Source organism: Mustela putorius, unplaced genomic scaffold (assembly GCF_011764305.1).
Source record: "Mustela putorius furo isolate JIRA1106 unplaced genomic scaffold, ASM1176430v1.1 tig00003909_pilon_pilon_pilon, whole genome shotgun sequence".
In the NCBI taxonomy this organism is placed as follows: Eukaryota; Metazoa; Chordata; class Mammalia; order Carnivora; family Mustelidae; genus Mustela; species Mustela putorius.
In genome coordinates, this window is record NW_025422057.1 from 6648851 (window position 1) to 6670813 (window position 21963).

At 42.3% G+C, this 21963-nt stretch overlaps 1 long non-coding RNA gene across 1 annotated transcript; it reads right to left on the minus strand.

Moving 5' to 3' along the window:
* Window positions 1-1714: 1714 nt before the first annotated feature.
* Window positions 1715-12008, minus strand: LOC101690828. The gene is made up of 3 exons (XR_199340.2): window positions 11308-12008; window positions 5463-5574; window positions 1715-2528 (listed from the first exon to the last, which is right to left on the minus strand). It is a non-coding gene; the product is annotated as an uncharacterized LOC101690828 (long non-coding RNA).
* Window positions 12009-21963: the final 9955 nt, after the last annotated feature.

Below are 21963 nucleotides of genomic sequence, written 5' to 3' on the forward strand. Positions count from 1 at the left end.
AGGCCCAAGAAGGGACATGACTTGGCCAATGTCACACGGCCAGTGACTCCAGAGAACCAGCATCCAAAGGTCTGACGTCACCCCTTCCCTCCCCTCCACGCCCTGCCCCTCCCTGGCTGCCCAACTCGGACTACAGACGCGTGTTGTTTGGTCGAGCAATGTTTTCTGCCAATCTCAAGGAAAAGTACAGATAGCCATCTTCTCTTATTAAGATCCACCCATGCCGGAACACTGGGCCAGTGTTTCTCACAGGCAGGAATGTGCAGTCATGCCTCCCTTCCAGGTGAGCCGAGGGCCTCACACAGCCACCGGCCTGACCCCCACATGCTGTTTATTCCTGTCACCTGCCGGAGTCTGAGTTTGCAAATCCCCCAGGGCCATGAAGGAGGAGCGCCAGCGGTCAGGTCCCCCATTCACTCGCGTGGCCAAACCTTAAGTGAGACATTCGACCCCAAGCGAAGAATGGGTATGCAAACATAAAAATCCAGAAGTGTAACCCACGTGTTACGATTACATTATGAACAACATTTATCGTCCCTGGGATTTCCACGAGGCCTGAAGCCTTGGGTCCCAGCACATGGGATTCTTTTCTAGAGAACTCCAATATCCCCAGAGAGCCACAAAGGCTTAAGAGGGCTTTTTTTTTTCCAACCTTTTTCCAGGCCCCGCACAGGTTGCCACAGAGCGGTTCTGACCATTTCCTTCACCAGCTGGGCCCAGCTGCCTCCTCCACCGATTCGGCCCAAGTTCTCACAGGTCCTCCCTCCCCACCCCCATCCCACCATCGCAGCTGGCATGGGCCTGAGAATTGAGGTTGCATTTGTTAGAAGTTCAGAGGAAAGGGGTTCACTCTGCAAATTAACTGTGTTGGCAGAGCAGAAAGTAAATGTTTAACCTGCAGAGAAGATACTATTTGAAAACACTTGGCTGCCCTTTTCTGCAGACAAGCCACGTGCTAATTGTAAAGAATTACAGGAAAATGGGCCCAGCCTGACCTCGGGGCCCGCGGGAGCTGACCAGCCAGCCGGCCAGGTGGTGCGGGGCTGTGAACGCGGCTCGCAGTGCGGGAGGCACTTTGCCGGCCAGATACGCTTTCCCATATTTACTGCCCGTGAGTTCGGGTTTTATAGAACATCTGCAAACAGGAGCCATGGGTCCAGGGCCTGTAGGTCATTTTCTTAAGGGACAGCGGATCAGGGCTAGCGATCAGGGCTGTGACCAGCCACTGACCAGGAAGGCGTCGCTGCCCTGCCCTGCCCTCAAGGCCACAGCTCTGGTGTCGGTCTGCACCGCCACTGAGGTAAGAGCCGGAGAGACCTCTGGAAATGCCCTTTTCCCTTGATCGTCCCAAAGGGAGTGTGGGGAGATGGAACAAGTGAACAAGAGGGCAGTGTGACACAGTGACAGCTGCACACGGGTGTTCCTGTCCTGTCCCCTCACCGCTGCTGGGTGCATCTGGGCTCACCCTTGGGGCACAGCACTAACCCGCCACCTCCCAGTCTTCTGCTGTCTCCCCATTTCAGGCATGAACCTCCTCCAGCCCCTTCGGCAGCCCCACTCACTGTCCCATGGCGTGGGCTCCCTGGGTCTCAGCCCACCGCAGCGGCTGCTTGGGTCCGTGGTCGGCCTCTTGGAGACAGGACCCGCATTTGTCTCCCGTGCCCTCTCCCCACCATCTGTGAGCGCCGGCCCGTGCTGGACCCAAGGGAGATGCTCAAGAACGTTTGCGGAAGCGGAGACAGTGAGAGTTTAGAACCCCAGGAATGCTGTGTTGAAGAAAGTGCGATACAAACGGTCAGGGTCAGACCCAGAGCACCCAGGGTTCCTACGGAAACCCCTTGCTGGGAAGTTGGAATGGAACCTTAACTGGTTCAGTCCAGTGCACCCGCTCTGCTCCAAGCCTCACGAACGCTTCGGGTCTCTAGAGCTGGGTAAAACCGCCCAGGCCTCGTGGCTGAGAATCCAGGTCTGGGCAGGTGGAAGCGAGGCCCCCAGGGCACAAGGTCTAAGGAGATGCTCACTGTCAAGGTCAAGCAAGGACAGTCTGGGTCCCTGAGAGCAGAGTGCCTCCTTACATCCTGTGTCCTAGGTGCCCTCTGGCCTCCTCCAAGTTCCCCCCCTATTTAGAACAACGATTCCAACCTCCCTCGTGGTTCTGCGGGTTGAAAGGGCTCAGCTGGGCAGCTCTGCTGGACTCACCCCGGGGCTCGGGGGCCCGTGGAGTTGCAGCTGATTGGCAGCTGGGGCGGAAGCCACCCGGAGGTTCTGCCAAAATGCTCCTGCAGCTGTGGACGTGCACGTGGCATCGCCCCCCGTCTCTCCAGAAGGACAGCCAGGCTCGCGAGGCAGTTAGGCGTCCTGACAGCAAGTGCTCTCAGAGCGTGGAAGGCGATGTTGCCAGTCCCTTCGAGGCAGAGCCAGGAACGGCTACAGCTTCCCTTGTGTAGTCTCCTTTTGGTGGTTGCGGGCTCAGGGGCAGATGCTGCGGCCATTCTAACCCATCATGAAGAATTAGAGTAAACCGCTTCCTAATTTCAAGAGGGATTGTGGAAATGGAAAGGTTGGAAGACCCTGGTCAGGAGCCAGGCTTTGTCACTCTCGCTGAGTCTCATTCTGAATCATTTATAAAATGGAAATACGAATACTTGTCCAACAATATCTGTTAAAGGCTTGCTACGTGCTGAACACTCTGGCAAGTACTGGAAATACCATGGTGAGTGGGACAGTTGACCCGGCTCCTAGTGTAATTTTATTCCATAAGAAAGAGACTGTTTGAAAAGGAAATATATAAATGGGACTGGGTTCTATGAAGGAAAGGAAAAGTGTGCAGAAATGAAGAATAGACTGGGGAGCAGCGGCAGTGATCTCATCCAGAAGGGCAAAAGGTCTATCTCCGGAGGTGACACTAAGATGAGGTCTGAATGCTCAGAAGGACTAAAGACTGAAGGGAGGTGGGAGCCAGGGAAGGAGTTGAGGGACCGGGGAAGAGCTGAGGGGACAGGGGAGGAAGGGCGGAGGTGGAGGCGGGAGGAGCTAAGGGGCAAGGGAGGAGGTGAGACGTAGTAATACTTTGAACTGAGGAGGTTTGTTGTGGGGGGAGCACATTCAGTCATTGGTTTACCACTAAGCCTGAAAAGTTAAGTAAAACAAAACAATCAATTTGCAAGTACATTATGAGCACAGAATGCCAAGCAGTAATAGCTCTGGGACTGAGAAGTATTTGGTATTGACTATTCTCACTGAAGGCTTGGCTGATGGGGCAGAAATAATCCCTCTGATGTTTTCAGGAGTGATAAAGTTGAAACTTTGCTCTGCCCCCAAAGCCCTGATCTCTTGAGGGTGTTCGTTCCACACGCGCCCACACCCCAGGGACGAGGATGGTGGGAGTAGGACTTCAGAGCCTCCTCCCCTTTACCTTCAGGTCACCCCGTTTTTGTGGGGTCCTCCCCAGCCAGCTGCACCAGCCTCTGCCACTGTCCTCGCCATCAGCTTCTCCCCACTCACCTGCCTCCAGCACTGACAGCTGGATCAGCGGTCCACTCATTCTCTGCATCCCAGACCTTTCCATGAGCCCATCCTCTGCCTGTGCCCTCCATCCCACCCAGGCCTTCAAGCTCCTTACGCTTCCACCGGCCTCCATCCCGCTTGCCGTCCTCTCCATGACTCCTCCTGGGGCTCTTCATTACGAAGAACAGCTCCACGGTGGGAAGAGCCAACATCAGGGCCCCTCTCTGACCTTCTCACTCCTTCACCCATCTCACAGGCTCTGCCCCGGTTCAGGGAACTTGCAGCCAATCGAGCTTTCTCTGTGAGTCTCTTCCTGGCTTCCCTTTCATCCCAAGAACTCTTTGGCATCATGTACTTTTGAGCACCACCTTGATGATGCCCTCATCCTTATCCTTACAGCTTGCCAAGGAGCCACTTCTAAATAAACCCCCCCATACCTCCAGTCCCCACCCCCAGTTGTCTCTCAAACCCTGCCCCCCCAGCCGGGTTCCCAACACCAACATTCAGGATTGCCAGTTCTCAGTTCCCATCTGACAGCACCTGTCAGCAGCATTCCCTCCCTCATGACACATTTTCTCTATACAGCTTTCGGGGTACCCCTCTCTTGGTTTCCCTCCCATGCTGACTGCTGCCCTTGTGTTTCTTCCAGTTCTTCTTCTCCTGGCTTAGTTTTGGAGTGGGCAGGTCACAGTCTTTGTTTCCTCCTCTGTGTCCACACTCCGCACTCTCTCTCCCACTCTCATGGCTTTAAGTGAAATGTGTATGCTGGCAGTCCCCAGAATACGTATGTTTGTTTTCAAGATGTAGCTCTTTACATACCAATGACCCACTCAGCAAACATCCTAAACTCAACATGTCCAAACCAGAACTTCTGATCTTCCTGCCCCAAAATTTGCACCATTCTCCATCTTCCCCCAATTCAGTTGGTGCTAATGCTGGCTTTACAAGTTCCCAAGGAAAATACCTTAGAGGGTAACCAAAATTCCTTAGAGAGTAACCAAACAGAACAAACCAAATTCCTCTGAGAGTAACTCTCAAACTCCACACTCTAACTTCAAAAACATATCCAGTCCTGGTTATTGTGAGTCAATCAAATAGACTCTTGTGCAGATGATAAAATATAAAAATATAACTACCTAAAGACAATTGAGAACAACCCAGAGCAGACAGGTTTTGGAAGGGACTAGACACCTGAGAGAAGAGAGTGACCCTGGATGTGTTTCCCACTTTTGATGGGTTTTCCCCAAGAGAAGGCTTAAATGTACACCAGGTGCAGCAGCTGAAAGTCCAATAGGAAACTCTGGTTTTGTCTGAAGGACTAGGAGATAGGGTTCAAGCATGTATCCAGCGCCTTCTATGATGAGTCACTGTTGTCAGAGCTGGGGATGGCAGTCAGTGAATGTTTAACGCTCAAGGAGTGTGGGGAAGGTTGGCCGAAAATCCACAGGGAATAAGCCTATTGTTTTATACAGATAAGTGCTATAAAGAAAATAACACCTGGTAATTTGATAGGATACGTAGAAGGTTGGAACCTACTAACTGAAGGAGTAGGACATGAGCTTTATAAGGTAAACAGGGACTAGACTAGATCCGTTTGAAACCTTGTAAGCGGGTTGGATTTTATTCTAGCTGCAATGGGAACATAGCGGACAGATAAAAGCAGAGAAGAGACATGACCACATACAGATGTTTTTAAGGACGTCTCTGGTTTCTGAGTGTAGGATGGGCTGTGGGAGCACAGGGCAAGAGGGGAGGCAGGGAGAGGAGCTGGATGGTTACAGTAGCCCAGGCAAAAGCAGACCACAACTGGGGCAAGGTAGGGCCACAAAAATGTAAGAAGTTCCTTGAATTTTGATTTCGTATGAAGGTACCAACAACAATTGCTAATATACTGGATGCCAAGGGTGACGTGAAGGGAGGAATCGGTGGTGAACCCTGTCTTGCATCTGACCTACCGTGGCATGGTGACGCGATTGACTGAAAGGCTCGAACACCCATACCACTGGTCTTCCAGAATGTGTAGTTTCTCCCCCAACAGGTGTCTCCAGATTTCCATCCATGGAGTTTCTGTAAAAAACACCATGTAGCATGTGGGTAGCTGGCTAGATTCAATTCTGCAGTTAGCAAGAAAAGAAAATTACAGGCCAATATTCTTTATGAACAAAGATGAAAAGCCCTTAACAAGTATGAGCAAATCAAATTCAGTGATAACTTTTAGCTTCCAGTTCCACCTGTCTGGGTCTTGGAAGTGGCCACTCCATCCCAACAAGTAAAATGCTAAATAAAGTGAAAAATGAACAGCTCATCTTGAGTCCATAAGAGAGAGAAGAACACTCAACTTTCCCCCAAGGCTGGAGACACAGGCAGACACAGTGAGTCACAACTTACCAGAGCCGAGACTCAAAGCAGAAAGCATAGAGGGAATCAGGGCCAGAGAGGAAAATCTGAGCTCTAATGGACAAACTGCTGGAGGCTCCATGTAGCCAAGTCTGAAGTTGAAAACTCCAGGGGGATTCAGTCCTAAGGGAGCCCCCAAAATACTGTGAGATTTACTTCCAGGAGCTCAATGCATCCCCGCAGTAAATATCAGAGGGGAAAAATATCCCCTCGGACTTCCATTAGGGGAAGAAGAAAAGGAGCCCTACTTACGAATATGAGAGAACTCTGTTCTTCCCTGCACTCGAGGGAAGCTAGTTACCTAGAAACTAACTGACTTGGGAGAAGGGAAATACCCAATTCCACTCTAGCCATGGTGTCCCTCTTAAGTGGGGGGTGGGGAGCCTGAGAAACACTTGTGAAATTCACAGCCCAGAGGCACAGCCTCACTAAGTATCTGAGACCTAGTCCTGGGACCATGGAATGCCTCCTTTCTCCCTACATCTCACCGACATTACTAAACGGCCTGTTCACCTAGTACATTCCATGTACACAGCACATCATGTCTGAATATCAATTTAAACTATAAGGCATCCTAAAGGCAAAAACCACAATCTGAAGAAACAGAACAAGCCTCAGAACCAGACTTATCAGCCATGTTGGAATTATCAGACCTGGAATTTAAAACAGCTGTGATTAATATGCAAAAGGCCACAATGGACAGACAGCACATGAGAGCAGACGTAAGCAGAGAGATGGGAATCCTAAAAAGAACCAGAAGGAAGTACTAGAGATCAAAAACACTGTATGAGAAACGAAGAGTACGTTTGACGGACTTAGTGGTAGACTGGACAGAGCTGAGGAAAGAATTTCTGAGCTAGAGGAGACATCAATAGAATCCTCAAAAACTGAAAAGCAAAGAGAACAAACAATATCCAAGAACTCTGGAACAGCTACAGAAAAGCTTAGGATATGCATAATGGGAGTACTAGAAGAAGAAGAGAGGAAGGAACAGAAGAAATATTTGAAAAACTAATGACTGAGAATTTCCCCCCAATTAATGTCAGACCCCAAACCACAGATACAGAAAACACAGAAAAAATCCAGTGGAGTAAATGTTCACCTAGGCATATTTTCTTCAAACTACAGAACTACAAACTACAGAAAATCAAAGATAAAAAACTCTGGGGGTGGGGAGGGGAGGGTGCGGGAAGAACTTACCTAGAGAGGAAAAAGGATACCTAGAGAGATAACAAAAAGGAACACCTTACCAAGAGAGGAACAAACTGTGTCTGACTGCCCCTCAAAGCCACATGACCAAGAAGAGAGTGGAGTAGAATATTTAGCCTCAAGAGGAAAAAACCTATCAACCTAGAATTCTGTGCCCTGTGAAATTATCCTTCAAAAGTGGGGGAGAAGTAAAGACCTTCAGACAAACAAAAGTTGAGGAATATTTTTTATAGTAGTTCTGCCTTCCAAGAAATGTTAAAAGCAGTTCCTTAGAGAGAAGGAAAAATATCATGATCCAAAACTTGGATCTACATAAAAGAAAGGAAGAGCATCAAAGAAGAAAGAAGTGAAGGTAAAATAATTTTTTTCTTAATTGATATAACAGAAGACAGTTTGTCCAAAATAGTAATAGTCACAATGTATCCAATCATGTTTAGTTTCATGTATATCATATATAATGATACTATATTAGTATATACATATAGCACGGTGTATGCTAACATATAAGTAAAATGAATGACCGCAATGATGCAAGGGATGGGAGGGAGGACAATTATTTCATTACTATTAGACACTGACACACCCATGGCATGGTGTAATTTGCAAGTGGATTTGAATATGTTGTAAGTATATATTGCAAACTCTAGGGCAACCACTATAAAATGTAAAAGAAAAAGTATACCTGATATGCTAAGAAAGCAGAGAAAATGGAATCCTATAAAATGCTCAATATGAACAACAAAAGGCAGAAAGAAAAGAGTGGACGACATAAAGAGGAGCAAAGAACAAGTATAACAAATGGAGACTAGAAACCCCTAATATCTGGTAGCTCATAATCTACCTATATCAAATTCAGAGATAGAAAAGGGTAATGCATCATTATTAAGTTTATTCTAAGAATGGAAAGTTTTTTAACATTCTAAATTCAATCAAAATAATGTATCACATTATCAAATTATGCAATCATCTCAAGAGATGCAGGAAAAGCTTTAATAAAATTCAATACCCATTCAAAACAAAAGTATAAATAATGGAGAACCTCTTTAAACTGAGAAAAAGTGCCCCCCCAAAAAAGAAACAGAACAAACATCATAATTTAGTGGTGAAATTTCCCCCTTTGAGATTAGGAATGAGATAAGATTGCCCACTATTACCTTTATTCAACATTGTGCTAGAGGTCTTGGCTAGTGTAATAAAGCAAGGGAAAAAATTAAGGATAAAGAAAGAAAATAAAAAGCTGCCATTAGTCATAAACAACATGTTTGAATATTAGCAACTGAAAAGATTTACAGCTAAGTGAATTCAAGGTCACTGGTTATAAGGTAAATATGCAGAAATCTATTGTACCAGCTACCTACACCCAGAAAATTAAATTCAAAAATATCATTTACAAAAGCATCAGAAAATGAAATGTCCAGGAATAAATCTAACAAAAGATGTTGCAAAATCTATATACACAACAAAATGCAAAACCGTATCAATGGAAATTTTAAAAGACCTGAGGGAGGCAGGGAAGGAAGGAAGGACACATTCATGAATTTGAATAGTCAGTATTATAAAGATGTTCCCAAACTGAATTATAGATTCAGTTCAATCCCAATAAAAATTTGGAAGTTTTGTTTTGATTTTTTTAATGTGTGTGTCTGAACGGACAAGTTGATTTTCAAGTTTATGGGGAAATGATAAAGACCAAGAGCAACCCAGACAATCTTAAAGAACCACAAAGCTAAAGGACTTACACGACCAGATGCCAAGATTTATTACAGAGCCATAGTGAAGAAGGCAGGGTGGTCTTGGTGCACTTGTAGGCAAACAGAGCAGTGGAGTGGAACACAGGATCCAGAAAGAGAGCCACATATATACACTGTATTAGTAACAAAGGAGAAGACACAGCCATGCAATAAGAAAAGTTGCCCTTTCCATAAATGAAACTTGAGTCATTAGGCTATCCATGCAGGAAAAAGGCATCCTAGCCCCGAACAAAAATGAATTCCAGATTAATTGGACATCAGCTTATAAAAGGAAAAACAAACAAAAAAAAGTTTTTAGAAAAAAAAATACAGGAGAATTATCTTCACGGTTGCAAAGTAGGCAGAGCATTCTTAAATATAATGTTAAAAGCATTAACCATGAAGGGAAAAAAATAGAATTGTTTTTAAGATTTTAATTATTTATTTGAGAGAGAGCACTCAAGCAGGGGGGTAAGAGAAGAGAATCTCCAGCCAACTCTGCCCTGAGCACGGAGCCCAAAGCAAGATCAGTCTCACAGCCCTGAGATCATGACCAGAGCAGAAACCAAGAGTCAGGCTCTTAACTGGCTGAGCCACCCAAGCAACCCCCAAAATTCAAATTTTTAAAAAAATTTTTAACTTAAAAGGTAAAGTTAGACCACTGCAAAATAAGAAACTCTGGTCATCAAAATCAACAACAACAACAACACCATTGAGAGTATAAAAAGGGCAAGCCATGAAGAGTGATAAGGGAGTCCTTTCCAAAATAGGTAAAGAATTCCTATGAATCAATAAGAAAAAGATACACAATGTAGTAGAAAACTGAGCAAGAGACTTGAGCAGATGTTTCACAAAAGAGGCTATCAAATGGCCCAAAATATATGGAAATTTCCCAAACTCACTAGTCATTAGGGAAATACAGATTAAAACCACAATGAACACTAACACGCATCCACCAGCATGACTAAAATTTAAAAGATTGATCCTACCAAGTGCTGGTGATGATGTTGAACTGACTTCTCATACACTGCTGGTGGGAATTCATCAATGTCAGCTGTGGCTGAATGTACTCTGGCTCAGAACTCTATTCCTGATTAATAGAAATGTACACAATATGTTCCTTAAAATGTGTAAGAATGTCTATAGCAGTGCTGTAAAAGTTGGAAACAACTTGGATGGAATTATTCAATAAGCTGTGGTGTATGTGTGTAAGGGAATAATATCTAGAAATGCAAATAAACAACTAATTTCTACACACAACATGGATTTTCCAAGCATAATATTCAGTGAAGGAAATCAGACATGAAAAGAGCCATATGGAAGGGTTCCATTCTGATAAAGCTCAAAATTAGAATCAAAATAGTGGTTACCCTGTGGTTAGTAATCTATGGGAGTACAAAGGTTTTTGGGGTGTTGGTCATTTTATTTTTCTTTTGGTTGGTTATAGGGATACGTTCCCTTTGTGAACATTTAGTGAACATTTTAGTGAAATGTGTGCCCATTTTTGTACTTGTAGAAAAAACATACTTGCAAATGATTATTAAATCCATAACAAAATAGCTGATACATCTGATCAAAAGAATAACCAGAGAAATAAAGTTCTTAGAAATTCAGGGCACCTGGGTGACTCAGTCGGTTAGATGTCTGTCTTCAGCTCAGGTCAAGATCCCAGAGTCCTGAAATCAAACCCTGCATCGGGCTCCCTGCTTAGGAAAGAGTCTGCTTCTCCCTCTACCTCTCCACCCTGCTTATGCTCTCTCAAATGTGTGCGTACCCTCTCTCAAATAAATCTTTGAAAAAGAAATTAAAAATATCATTAATGTAGAAAACATCCAGTGGATGTTCAGTTCAATAGAATGAGCACGGTTAAAACCCCCACTGGTATTCTCCAACAGGAATCAGCAAACTTTGTCTGTAAAGGGCCAGATAGTTAATATTTGAGGTACTGCGAGCCATAAAGTCTCCACGACAGCTGTGTGACTGTCATTACAGCCTGAAGCAACCACAGACAATATGTAAATGAATGAGCAGAGCTGCACTTAAAAATCTAGCTCCTAAGTCATAGAAAAACAGGAAGTGGACAAGATTTGCCACATCAGCTGAAGCTCACCAATCCCTGGTCTAGAAGATCAGCCAAGGAAACCTCCTATCATTTAGAGCAGACACAAGCAGTTAGAAAATTAGTAAAGATGAAAAAAAAAGTTTGAAAGACCCAGAAGGTAAAATATTAGTTTTATTAGACTTCCAGAAGCAGAGGGGGAAAAAAATAAGGAAATAAATGTGGAAGAAAAAGATTTAATATTCAGACTACCAGGGCCCACTGAGTGCTCAGGGGATGAACAAAGGAAGGTCCATACGTAGATATTCATAGTGCAGTTTCAGACCTCCAACGTTAAAGAGGAAATTCAGAACTGTTCCAGAAAGAATGGAACATTTTATCAGGATCAGCACGAGATGGGCTTACCTCAGACTTCTCTGCAGACACACTGAGTGCTGGAAGGCGTTGGAACAGTACCTCAAAGTCCTGGGGGGAAACGCCTTTGATGTGGCAGTCTAGATGCAGCCAAACCCACAGTGAAATGTAGGGGCAAGTAAAGGTACCTTTTCCTACGCAAGGAGTCCACAATGTATCCTATGTCAAATGAAGATCTCCAGAAAGTTTCCCAGAAATCCAGATAGGCACATTTCTCAGGTACACTGTTGCCACAGAACTGTGGGGCTACAGAGACAGTTAGTTGCTAGTCTTACAACCATTTCTCCTCCATTTGCTAACCCCAAGTTTTCTTCAACACAAGATGGCTGCATGCTTCAGAAAGGCAGCTCAGATTAATTATTAGTCTGAACCATTCATAGTAAATACATTCTCTTGGCCTCTGGTCAGTTAGAGGTGGGTATATGATGAAATTCTGGCCTGTGAGATATTAGGGGAAACTTCTAGAAAGCTTCAGAGCAAGCGCTTTCCTTGATGATAAAAGGGAACACACAGGAGAAGACAACAACTTTCCTCTGCTGCTCACATTGCTAGGTCTGTCCAAGGAGCTGGGCACTGGGGCTCTGATCTCTAATATCAGGGAACAAGCCTGAGAACAATAGACAACATGAGGGTTATGACGGAGTGGAAAAATAGAAAGCACCTGGGTCTCTGATAATATCTGAGCTGCTTAATTAACCCCACCTGAACCAGTCTACCTCCAGAATTCTTGGTATGTGAGGTAATAAATACTCTTTTGTTTAAGTCACTCCTAGTTGGAGTTCTTTCCAACCAACAGGCCCCAATTGATGTAAGTAATGAAAAAAGACTGGACAGCATTTACCTATCTACATGTTGGTAAAACTATGCCTCTGGGGCCTAGGCAGTCCACCCATGGAAGGACATGGGTCCTTCCCCAGTGATGCTGGGGCTGCTGAAGAGGATGGGACAGAGGCTTGGGACCTCTAGTCTAGACAGGCAAAATCTGGGACTAAATGTGATCAAAATCCACTAAGGATAAGTACCATTGATAAAATTGGGGTGGACTTGGATGTCACATCCTGAAATGCTGGAGTGACAAGAGCATGAGTGGGATGCTCTGCTTTCCTGGTGGGCTCGCGGAGATAGTCTATCCGAATCACTAAGACCTCAGGACTTAAGACTGTTGCCATCCAGCCAGGACTTAGAAGAGCAACAAGTTACCCTGCCCAATTTTCTATAAACACCTGGGTAACATCATCTGCAATACAGGAGCCACACGTTATTAAATTTTGCAGATCTGGAATAAGGTGGGCAAGTGCCAAGCCATTGTCATTAGACCACTAGCAGGATTCAGTGTGTGTATAGACACAGGGACCAACCTCAAAGCCATTTCCTCAAGGGCCTTCTCCTGAACACTGAAGCCATTAGAAGCATTTTGTTAGACAGGTGACTTTTGATTTTCCAGGGATGCCCCTCGCCAAAAGACGTGTCTTGCCCATGGCCATGAAGTCATTTTGTGTTTGTACACCTACCAGTACAGTGATTCTCAACTCTGGAAGCACACTAGAATCAGGTGGGATCTTTCACTAATTGAAGGGGGGGCTGGACAAAGCTTACCTGATGATATTGATGTGTTTCACAAAAGAAAATTCCTTTGCTAGGAAATGGGTTGTGTGAGTTAAGCATGTACACTGAGGTTAGGTGTTATTGGGAGAGCTGGGTCCTTCGGAATTCCTATAATTGTTTGTGTAGGAATGGAGATTAGACCTTGGGTCTGTTTGCTTAGGAAGCCGACAGGCTCAACAGGTAGGATGCACTTCTTTTTTGCATCCTCCTCAAACTGTCCCTATCTTGTTCCTGTTGTTTCTGTCATCGATATTTTATTGGGAATGGTATAGAACTCAAGAAGTCAGGCATAGCTGAGAAACAGAGGCAGGTCCCACGTCAGGAACAAGATATTTCTTTATAGTTCGTTTCCGAGTTGGTTCTTTGTTGTAGATCAATGGTCAGCAAATGGAGGACTGCCCTTTCGTTTCTAATTGTTTGTTGCTTACTTTTCCTGCTTCTCTCAACCCGACAACAGAGCAGGCCTCCCATACTCCTGTGTCCTTCATTGCTTATTATTCAGTTCACATGCAAGGGTGTGCGGAGGGAGCTCATGGGAGCTAATTGTCTGTGTCTCTTCCCAACTCTGCATTCAGTGACATTACACTGGGAGCCTGAAATTGGCCATGGTGGCCGCATTTGCACCATGAAAATCAGCAAATGCTACAAATCAGGGCTCCCCCCCAAGAGCCAGTTTCTCAACATTCCCCAGCACACCACTGAGTGCACAGCTTCATATTTCAGAAAACACATAAAACAAATGAAGAAGGTACTATTCGTGGTGAAGAATTGACTGTGTGCATTTCTGTCGCCCCTCCAAAATCATGGCAAACAACCATCAAGAAAAGGTGTAAGTCAATGATAGAAGCAGCAGACCAGTGGCTGGAGGGGTGCATAGGTTACCTCTCCAACACCACTCCACAACCTCTTGCTCTAGCCACAGTAGCACCAAACCAGTGCAGGGAGGGCTTTAGCTGACTTCCAGCAGGCAGCACCTGACAAGGTCTTACCGCCTGCCCCAATCTTCCCTGAGGCATGGGGTAATGCAGATGCTCCTGGGCTGCTACAGCCTGGCAGCCTGCAAGTGTGGTGCATTCAAGTCTCATGGGGTAAACCTTTGACTAATGAGAGAGATGAGGCGATCGGATCCCTCACAGTGTGGTCCCATAAGATCAGTCTGTTGTACTTAACTGCCCAGCACATCCCTGTGTGGGTTTTCCCTCCTTCCAATGTCCCTCTCCATTACCTGGAGTCCCACTTCCTAGTACAGTAGTAGCTCATTAGCCTTTGCTTCTGCTCAGCCCAGACCAGGACCAACTGTATGGAGGCTGGTGGATGGATGGTGAAGAGAGAGGCCCAGCTGACAGCAGAGAGCACAGCACAGGATTGGAACCCCATGGAGGAGGACTGGGCTACCCCCACGGACCCTGGATGCCCAAGAATAAGAAACACTGTGCCTGATGGAAGGTGGGACAGAAAAGTAGACCAAGAAGGGTGGTGGAGATGGAGGGAATAGAGTGCAGTCTGTAACTTTGACCAAGGGCCAACACTCTACTCCAGGCAACTCAAGATAAACATGAGGTCCAGTGAGACCAGGAAGGATTAATCCATGGTATATGGGGACATTCAACAAAACAGCTATCCGGGACTCTCTCAAAGGTCCCCATCAGAGGGGCAAATCTAGATTTAAAGAACCCCAAAAGAAATGATAGTGTAATGCATAAAACTTCACTGGATCCTGGTTCAAAAAGTAAAAGACAGTGAACATATATATGCCAGCTGGGGAGAACTGAATATGCAATGGCTATTAGATGACATAAAATTTATGTTAATTTTTTTAGGTATGACAATAGTATTGTGGATATGTTGGGAAAATGTCCTTACTTTTAGGAGATACCTACTGAAGTAGTTAGGGATGAAGTGATGTTATGCCTATAATTTGTCTTCAAATAATTCTGAAAATAAATGTGTGTACATAAATACAGATATATGCATTAAACACACAACTACACACACTTAGAGATAAAGCAAATATATCAACCTGTTATCAGCAGTCAAATCTAGGTAAATGATACCTAAGTGTTATTGTGTTATTTCAATTTTTCTATTTCTTTTAAATTTATAATAAAATGGGGATGGGGAAGCAATAGACTGATGGTTTCAAGAATCTGAGGAAATGTTTTCTTCATTTAAAAAAGCGTGCGTATGTACATACACATATAATTTCACACAAATACATAAGTATATCATCAGTGTTTTTTAAAAAAGATGTCTTTATTTTGAGTGCATGCGAAACCGGGGTTGTGGAGGGCAGAGGGAGAGAGGGGGTCTCAAGCAAGTTGCACCCCGAGCAAGGAGCCTGATGGGGGGCTCAATCCCAGGACCTTGAGGTCACAACCTGAACCAAAATCAAGAGTCAAACTCTTAACCAGCTGAGCCACCCAGGTGCCCCATTATCAATCCCTTTTAAAATACAGTCTTATTTTTTGTTTTCCTTTCTCATTTGACATTTCTCCTTCTCCTTTCCATTCCCACTTCCCTCCAGACCAACATAAGTAACTTGTGTTAGCAATCTACAATAAAACCTTTCTTAATTTTCCATGCTCATAAAATCATGCATAGACACAAGAATGCTCATATAAGTACACATTTGCATATATACACATCGAAGGGGTTTTACACTTTATTTCACACGTATTGTGTTCTTTTCCTCTTAAACACTCTTGTGGGTTTAAATGATACTACGTCGCTACTTTAATCAGAAATTCCCTTACCACAGGTAAACTTAAGGCTCTTTTCCTGTTTGCTGGTCTTTCTAGTTTGCACTCGCATGAACACCCTGTTCACTTCTCTATTGGGTTTCAATCAGCTTTTTATTGTCAATGTATAAGAGCTCTTTGTATGTATTAGAAATAATCTTTGTCATCTCTATTGCATATTTTTTAAACTATTGTTGACTGTTTATAAATCATTCACTGTACAGAGGTTTTTAATTTTTATATATTTGAATATGTCTATCTTTTTCTTTTAAAGCTTTTGAATTGTCAGTCTAGTAAAAAAAAAAAAAAAGTCTCCTCACTCCTAAATTATAGACAGAGTTTGCTAGGTTTTCCGTCTTGTATTTATTTCATAATACAGCTATAATTTGTTATCAAATAGAATATAAAACAAGGATTCACCTTTATTTTCTCCTAGATGTTGGGTGAATTGTGCCAGTAAGGTTTATTAAATAATCTTGCCCTTTCCAAAAACTAACCTCCACTGTTGTCATATATAAGTTCTCTTCTACCTCTTATTTCAGATTCACAATTCTGATTCACTCATCTATTTGCCTGTTCTGAAACAATATACCATATTGATTTCACTCCAGACCCTTATTGTATGGTCTGCCACCAGTAAGACAAATTTCTCCTCATTAAGCTTTTCTTTTTACACATTCCTGACTACCATCTAGGATTTATTCATTCTTAGAGTTTTTTGGATTATTTTTGTTACTATAAAAATTCCAATGGCATTTTCTTACAGAAATATAAAAACAATCAAAATCATTTGAAGCCACAAAAGACCCTGAATAGCCAAAGAAATCCTAAGAACAAAGCTGGAAGCATCACACCTACTGATTTCAAACTATATTACAAAGCTGTAGTAATCAAATCAGTATGGCATTGGCATAAAAACAGGCTCACAGAACAATGGAGCAAAATTGGGAGCCCAAAAATAAACCTTCACATATATGGCCAACAAATATTTGACAAGGAAGCCAAGAATATTTAAAGAAGGAAAGATAGTGTCTTCAATAATGATGCTAAGAAAAGTGGACATTCACATATTAAAAAAAAAAGAAAAGAAAAGAAACAGGACTCCTATCTTTTACCACTCACAAAAAATTAACTTGAAATGGATTAAAGACTTAAACATATGACTGCAAAACTCCTAGAAGAAAATACAGGAGAAAAGCTCCTTGACATTGGTTTTGGCAATGATTTTATAAATGTGCCCCTAAAAGCATAAGGACCAAAAATAAACAAGTGGGAGCTTCTGCACAGCCGGGAAATCATAAAATGAAAAGGCAATCCGCAGAATGGGAGAAAATATTTGCAAACCATACATCTGAAAGAAGGTTAGTATCTAAAATATACAAGGAATTTATATAATTCAACAGCAGAAACAAAACAAAATGAAAAAACAAATAATCCAATTTTAAAATGGGCAAAGGACCTGAATAGAGATTTTTCCAAAGAAGATATTCAAATGGCCAACAGGTACATGAACAGGTGCTCAATATTACTAATCATTTGGAAAAGGCAAATTAAAACCACAGTGAGATGTTACCCTGACACCTAGCAGAACAGCGATTCTAAAAAAGACAAGAGATAGGTACTTCCAAGGATGTGGACCAGAAGGAATCCATGTACATTGTAGGTGAGACTATGAGTTGATACAGACACTATGGAAAACAATATGGAGGTTCCTCAAAAAATTTTAAAAAACAGAACAACCATATGATGCAACAAGCCCACTTTTGGGTACTTATCTGAAGGAAATGAAATCACTGTCTCAAAGAGACGTCTGCATCCCCATGCTCATTGCAGCCTTTTTACAATAGCCAAGATATGGAAACAACCTAAGTATTCACCAAAGGATGAATGGATAAAGAAAATGTGCTATACACACATACGTACAGCTTTCCTTTTAACTGTATCCACTTTGTATTTCTTTACCAACCCATTATTTTCAAGCATTTTTCACCATTTATCTTTAAATATGTATACATTGTATTTAGCTGGCTTTGTTGGGTTTTTTTCCATTTTTAAAAATTCCCATATAGTTAACATACAGTGTTATATTAGTCTCAGGTATACAATACAGTGATTCAACAATTCTATACATTTCTCAGTGCTCATCATGAGAAGTGTACCCTTAATCCTCTTTATCTATTTTGCTCATTCCTCCCCACACCCACCGGCCCTCTGGTAATCATCAGTTTGTTCTCTATAGTTAAGAGTCTGATTTTTTTTCGTTTGTCTCTTGTTTTTATTTTGTTGTTGTTCATTTTTTTTGTATCTTAAATTCCACATATGAGTAAAATCATATGGTATTTGTCTTTCTCTGATTGACTTATTTCACTCAGGGTTATACTCTAGCTCTTCCATGTTGTTTCAAATGGCAAGATTTCATTATTTTTTATATAGCTGACTTATGTGTGTAATAAACCACATCCTCTTTATCCTAGCTGAGTTTGGTTTTAAACACCTAATATGACAGCCTCTGTCTTTAGTGGTAGGATTTAGTTCATTCATATTTAATACAATGATGGATATACTTGGTATTATTCCTTCTGTCTTTATTATTTTAAGTGTTGTGTCCTCTTGCACATTTTTATTTTTGCATGTCTGATCAAGTCGCATTTCATCTTTCCTCTTAAAATTGTTTAAATTTTTTTATTTGCCATAGTCAACTTGGATGGCTATAACAAAATACCATGAACTGGGTGGCTTATAAACAACAGAAATTTATTTCTCAGTGTTCTGGAGGCTGGAAAGTCCAAGATCAAGGTACCAGCACTTCGGTGTCTGGTGAGAGACTGCTTCCTAGTTTACAGATGACTGTCTGTACAGACATTCAATCTATTGCATTATTATAAAATGAAACACCCAAAACTACATAAAATAAGTATATGACAATGAATTAATATAAAGTGAACACCTTGTAACCACTACCTCTGTCAAAAACTACCCCACAAGTCTCTCCAAAAGACTTATCTCTTTCAGTGTAAAGGACCAGACATTGGGCAGTACAGTTGCACATTACTATTGAACTAGGTTGGTGTTCTGGGCTGAATTGTGTTCCCCACAAAGTTCATGTGTTGAAGTAATAATCCCCAATACCTCAAAATGTCACTGTGTTTGGAGCTAGGGTCTTTAAAAGGATAATTAAATTGGAATGAGGTCATTAGGGTTGACCCTAATTCAATATGGCCAGTGTCCTTTTAAGAAGAAGAGATTAGGATACAAACAAAAGAAAAAACCATGTGAAGACACAGGGAGAAGGCAACCATCCACACCCCAAGGGGTGAGGCTTCAGAAAGAACCCAACACCTTGATCTCAAAATTCCAGACTCCAAAACTGTGAGAAAATAAATTTCCCTTGTTTAAGCCACCCAGACAGTGACCCTTTGTTGTTGTAGCTCTAGCAAACTAATTCAGTTGGTATTATATCTAGACTTTTTCAGCAGACAGCTAAAAAATAAACAAGAAAATACACACACATTTTATTTCCTTTTCTCTATTCCATTTCTGTCTCCCTCCTTCCCCACTGAAATCCCTGGTTTTCAAAATCACAGGGGATGTTAAAATTAGAATGCCCTATAAATAATCATTTATTTTATCCTGATTTATACATGCAATAACCCCCGAATAATATTATTATTAGGTTTACTAAAAGTATGAAATATTTTTATATCCTCTCCCATTCTCTTTATTGTCAGAGCATATGACCATTATGCATTGGATGTGTTCTCTCTTTCCCTCAGTGGGTCTACATCTTTGTGAGTAATTTTTTTTAATTTATTTATTTGACAGAGAGAGAGAGAGATCACAAGCAGGCAGAGAGGCAGGCAGAGAGAGAGGAGGAAGCAGGCTCCCTGATGAGCAGAGAGCCCGACACGGGGCTCAATCCCAGGATCATGACCTGAGCTGAAGGCAGAAGCTTAACCCACTGAGCCACCCAGGTGCCTTTCTTGTGAGTAATTCTATTTAACGCACCAGGTAATGCCTACCTGCTGATCCTCCCATTATTTAGGGTGTCTGAAATTTGCTCTCTAGTAAGTTCTGAGGAAGGGCTCATGGGATCAATAGTACAATTTGTCCACGATCCTTATACTTGAAAGTTAGTTTTGCTGGGTATAAAATCCGTGGTCCCCATCTTCTTTCCTTGGCTTGCAGGTTCCATCTGTTTCATGGGCATGTCTTTCTTGAAGATTTCCATAGGGTATTGTTCTGCTCTGTGTTCTCTCTCTTTTTTTTTTTCCAATAATAATTTTGCATGGGATTTGGCTTAAGACTTTTCTATTATTTATTTTTATGGGAAATTCATTCTGAACTTTAAGAATGACAAAGGGGTTTTAAAAAGTTTGACTTCACAAAGTTCCCTCTTCTGTTTTTACATAGTGCCCCAAAGTACTGTGTCTCATTTTCTGGGCTCTGCTGCCTCTGTTCCTCTGCCCTGCTTTGACTTGGATCTTTCTTTCCATTCTCTTGTCCCTTTCCTGCTCAATTTTTATATTCCCAACATTTCCCCCCTCATCTGGGGCCCCTTCAGTTCTTCTTACCACAGGACTCTTACAGTCACCTCTTTAGAAAGTGCAAAACCCCTCCTGGTTCCAGCTGCTGCTTTCTGGTTTTCCTACCTTCTTTACAGAGGGTAGGTACTTCTGGCATTTTGGGGTTCTCTTGTACTTAGATTAATTAGATGCTACTCCATCTCTTCCTTCCTCCTGCAAACTGATGACAATCAAGTCTTGAGTTCTTGGTGTTTCTCCCACTCAGGTTTACTTTGAAGTAGATAGACACAATTTAGTATGGCCTAGTTTTGTTGTAAATGTTGTCCAAGGACCTGGGGTTTTGCTATATAGCTTCTCTCTGTTTTCACATGGACTTAGAGAAATTGATAAACTCATGTATTCATGAGTTCATACTAACAAAAAATGAATGAATCAATGAATAGTTGGGGAAGAATAGGCAAAGCTTCTAGGCAGAAGTCCAGATAATTTATGCAGAGGCTCCACTTTCATTGATACACCCTTGCCATATAATAATCAGAATGACACTTTGCTTCTGTAATCTTCCTCCCCAAAACCCATAACCTCATCCAATCATCAGATAAACATCAGGCAAATTCTAGTAGAGAATCACCCTATAGAACACCTGACCAGTCCTCCTCAAAACTGTCAAGGTTCATCAAAAACAAAGAAAGTCTGAGAAACTGTCACAGCCGAGAGGAGCCTGAGGAGATATGATAACTAAATGTATGGTAGTTTCCAGAATGGAATCAGAAAAAGGACATCATATTAAAACTAAGGAAATCTGAATTAAGCATGGGATTTCATTAATAATGATGATATAATCAATAGCTGTTCATAACAGTGACAAATACACTGCACTAATGTAAAATGTTAATTACAGAAGAAACTGCACGTGGGGCATATGCAAATTCTCTGTGGTATCAATTTTTCTGTAAATCCAAAACTATCCTAAAATAGAAAAGTTATTTGTTTAGTCCAGGGGCGCGAGAAGGGTCCAGACGTGTAAGAAAGGCATTGTTCAGATATGAAGAAAAACCAAATGTGACATGATTTTAAGGAATTGAGAGAATGAAAAAATGGGAAATCCATTTGAATATTCCCGTTCCCTTTGAGTGGCCCAGGAACAATGATGGTGGACCTATAGAGAAGGAAATACTATCCTCGTATCAGACCTGGTTCTTTCGTGAAAAACATTTGCATCATCATGTTAACGTAAATCCTATTTACAGATTTCAACCCTGTAAGTTTATTTGTGTAGAATGTTAGCATTCTTTGCAAAATGAAAGGAAATATACAACTCAGAGAAATTGGAAAATAGAAGGAAGCAGGAGCCGTGGGAGATGGGGGTAACCATCTCGTCCCACAAAGAAGGAAGTAGACAGCACTGTTCCTAGTCGGTAGAACAAGAAAGAGAGAGTTCTGTCATTTTATTTATTTGTTTGTTTGTTTGTTTAATAGCCCTCTTGAGACATAATTTACATACCACAAAATTCACTCTTTAAGTGCACAATTCAATGATTATTAGTTAGTTGACAGATCTGTGCACCATTTCAGCTCAGACAAAGCCATCATATCCACTTGCAGGTGCTCCCCATTCCCACCCTCCAGCTCCTGGAAACCACTAATATTCTTTTCTCTATTCATTTGCCTTTTCTGGACATTTTGCATCCGGGGAATTATACAGTATGTGGTCATTTATGTCTGGCTTCTTCTTGTAGCATGTTCTCAAGGCTTGTCCACGTGGTAGTGTGTGTCAGTAC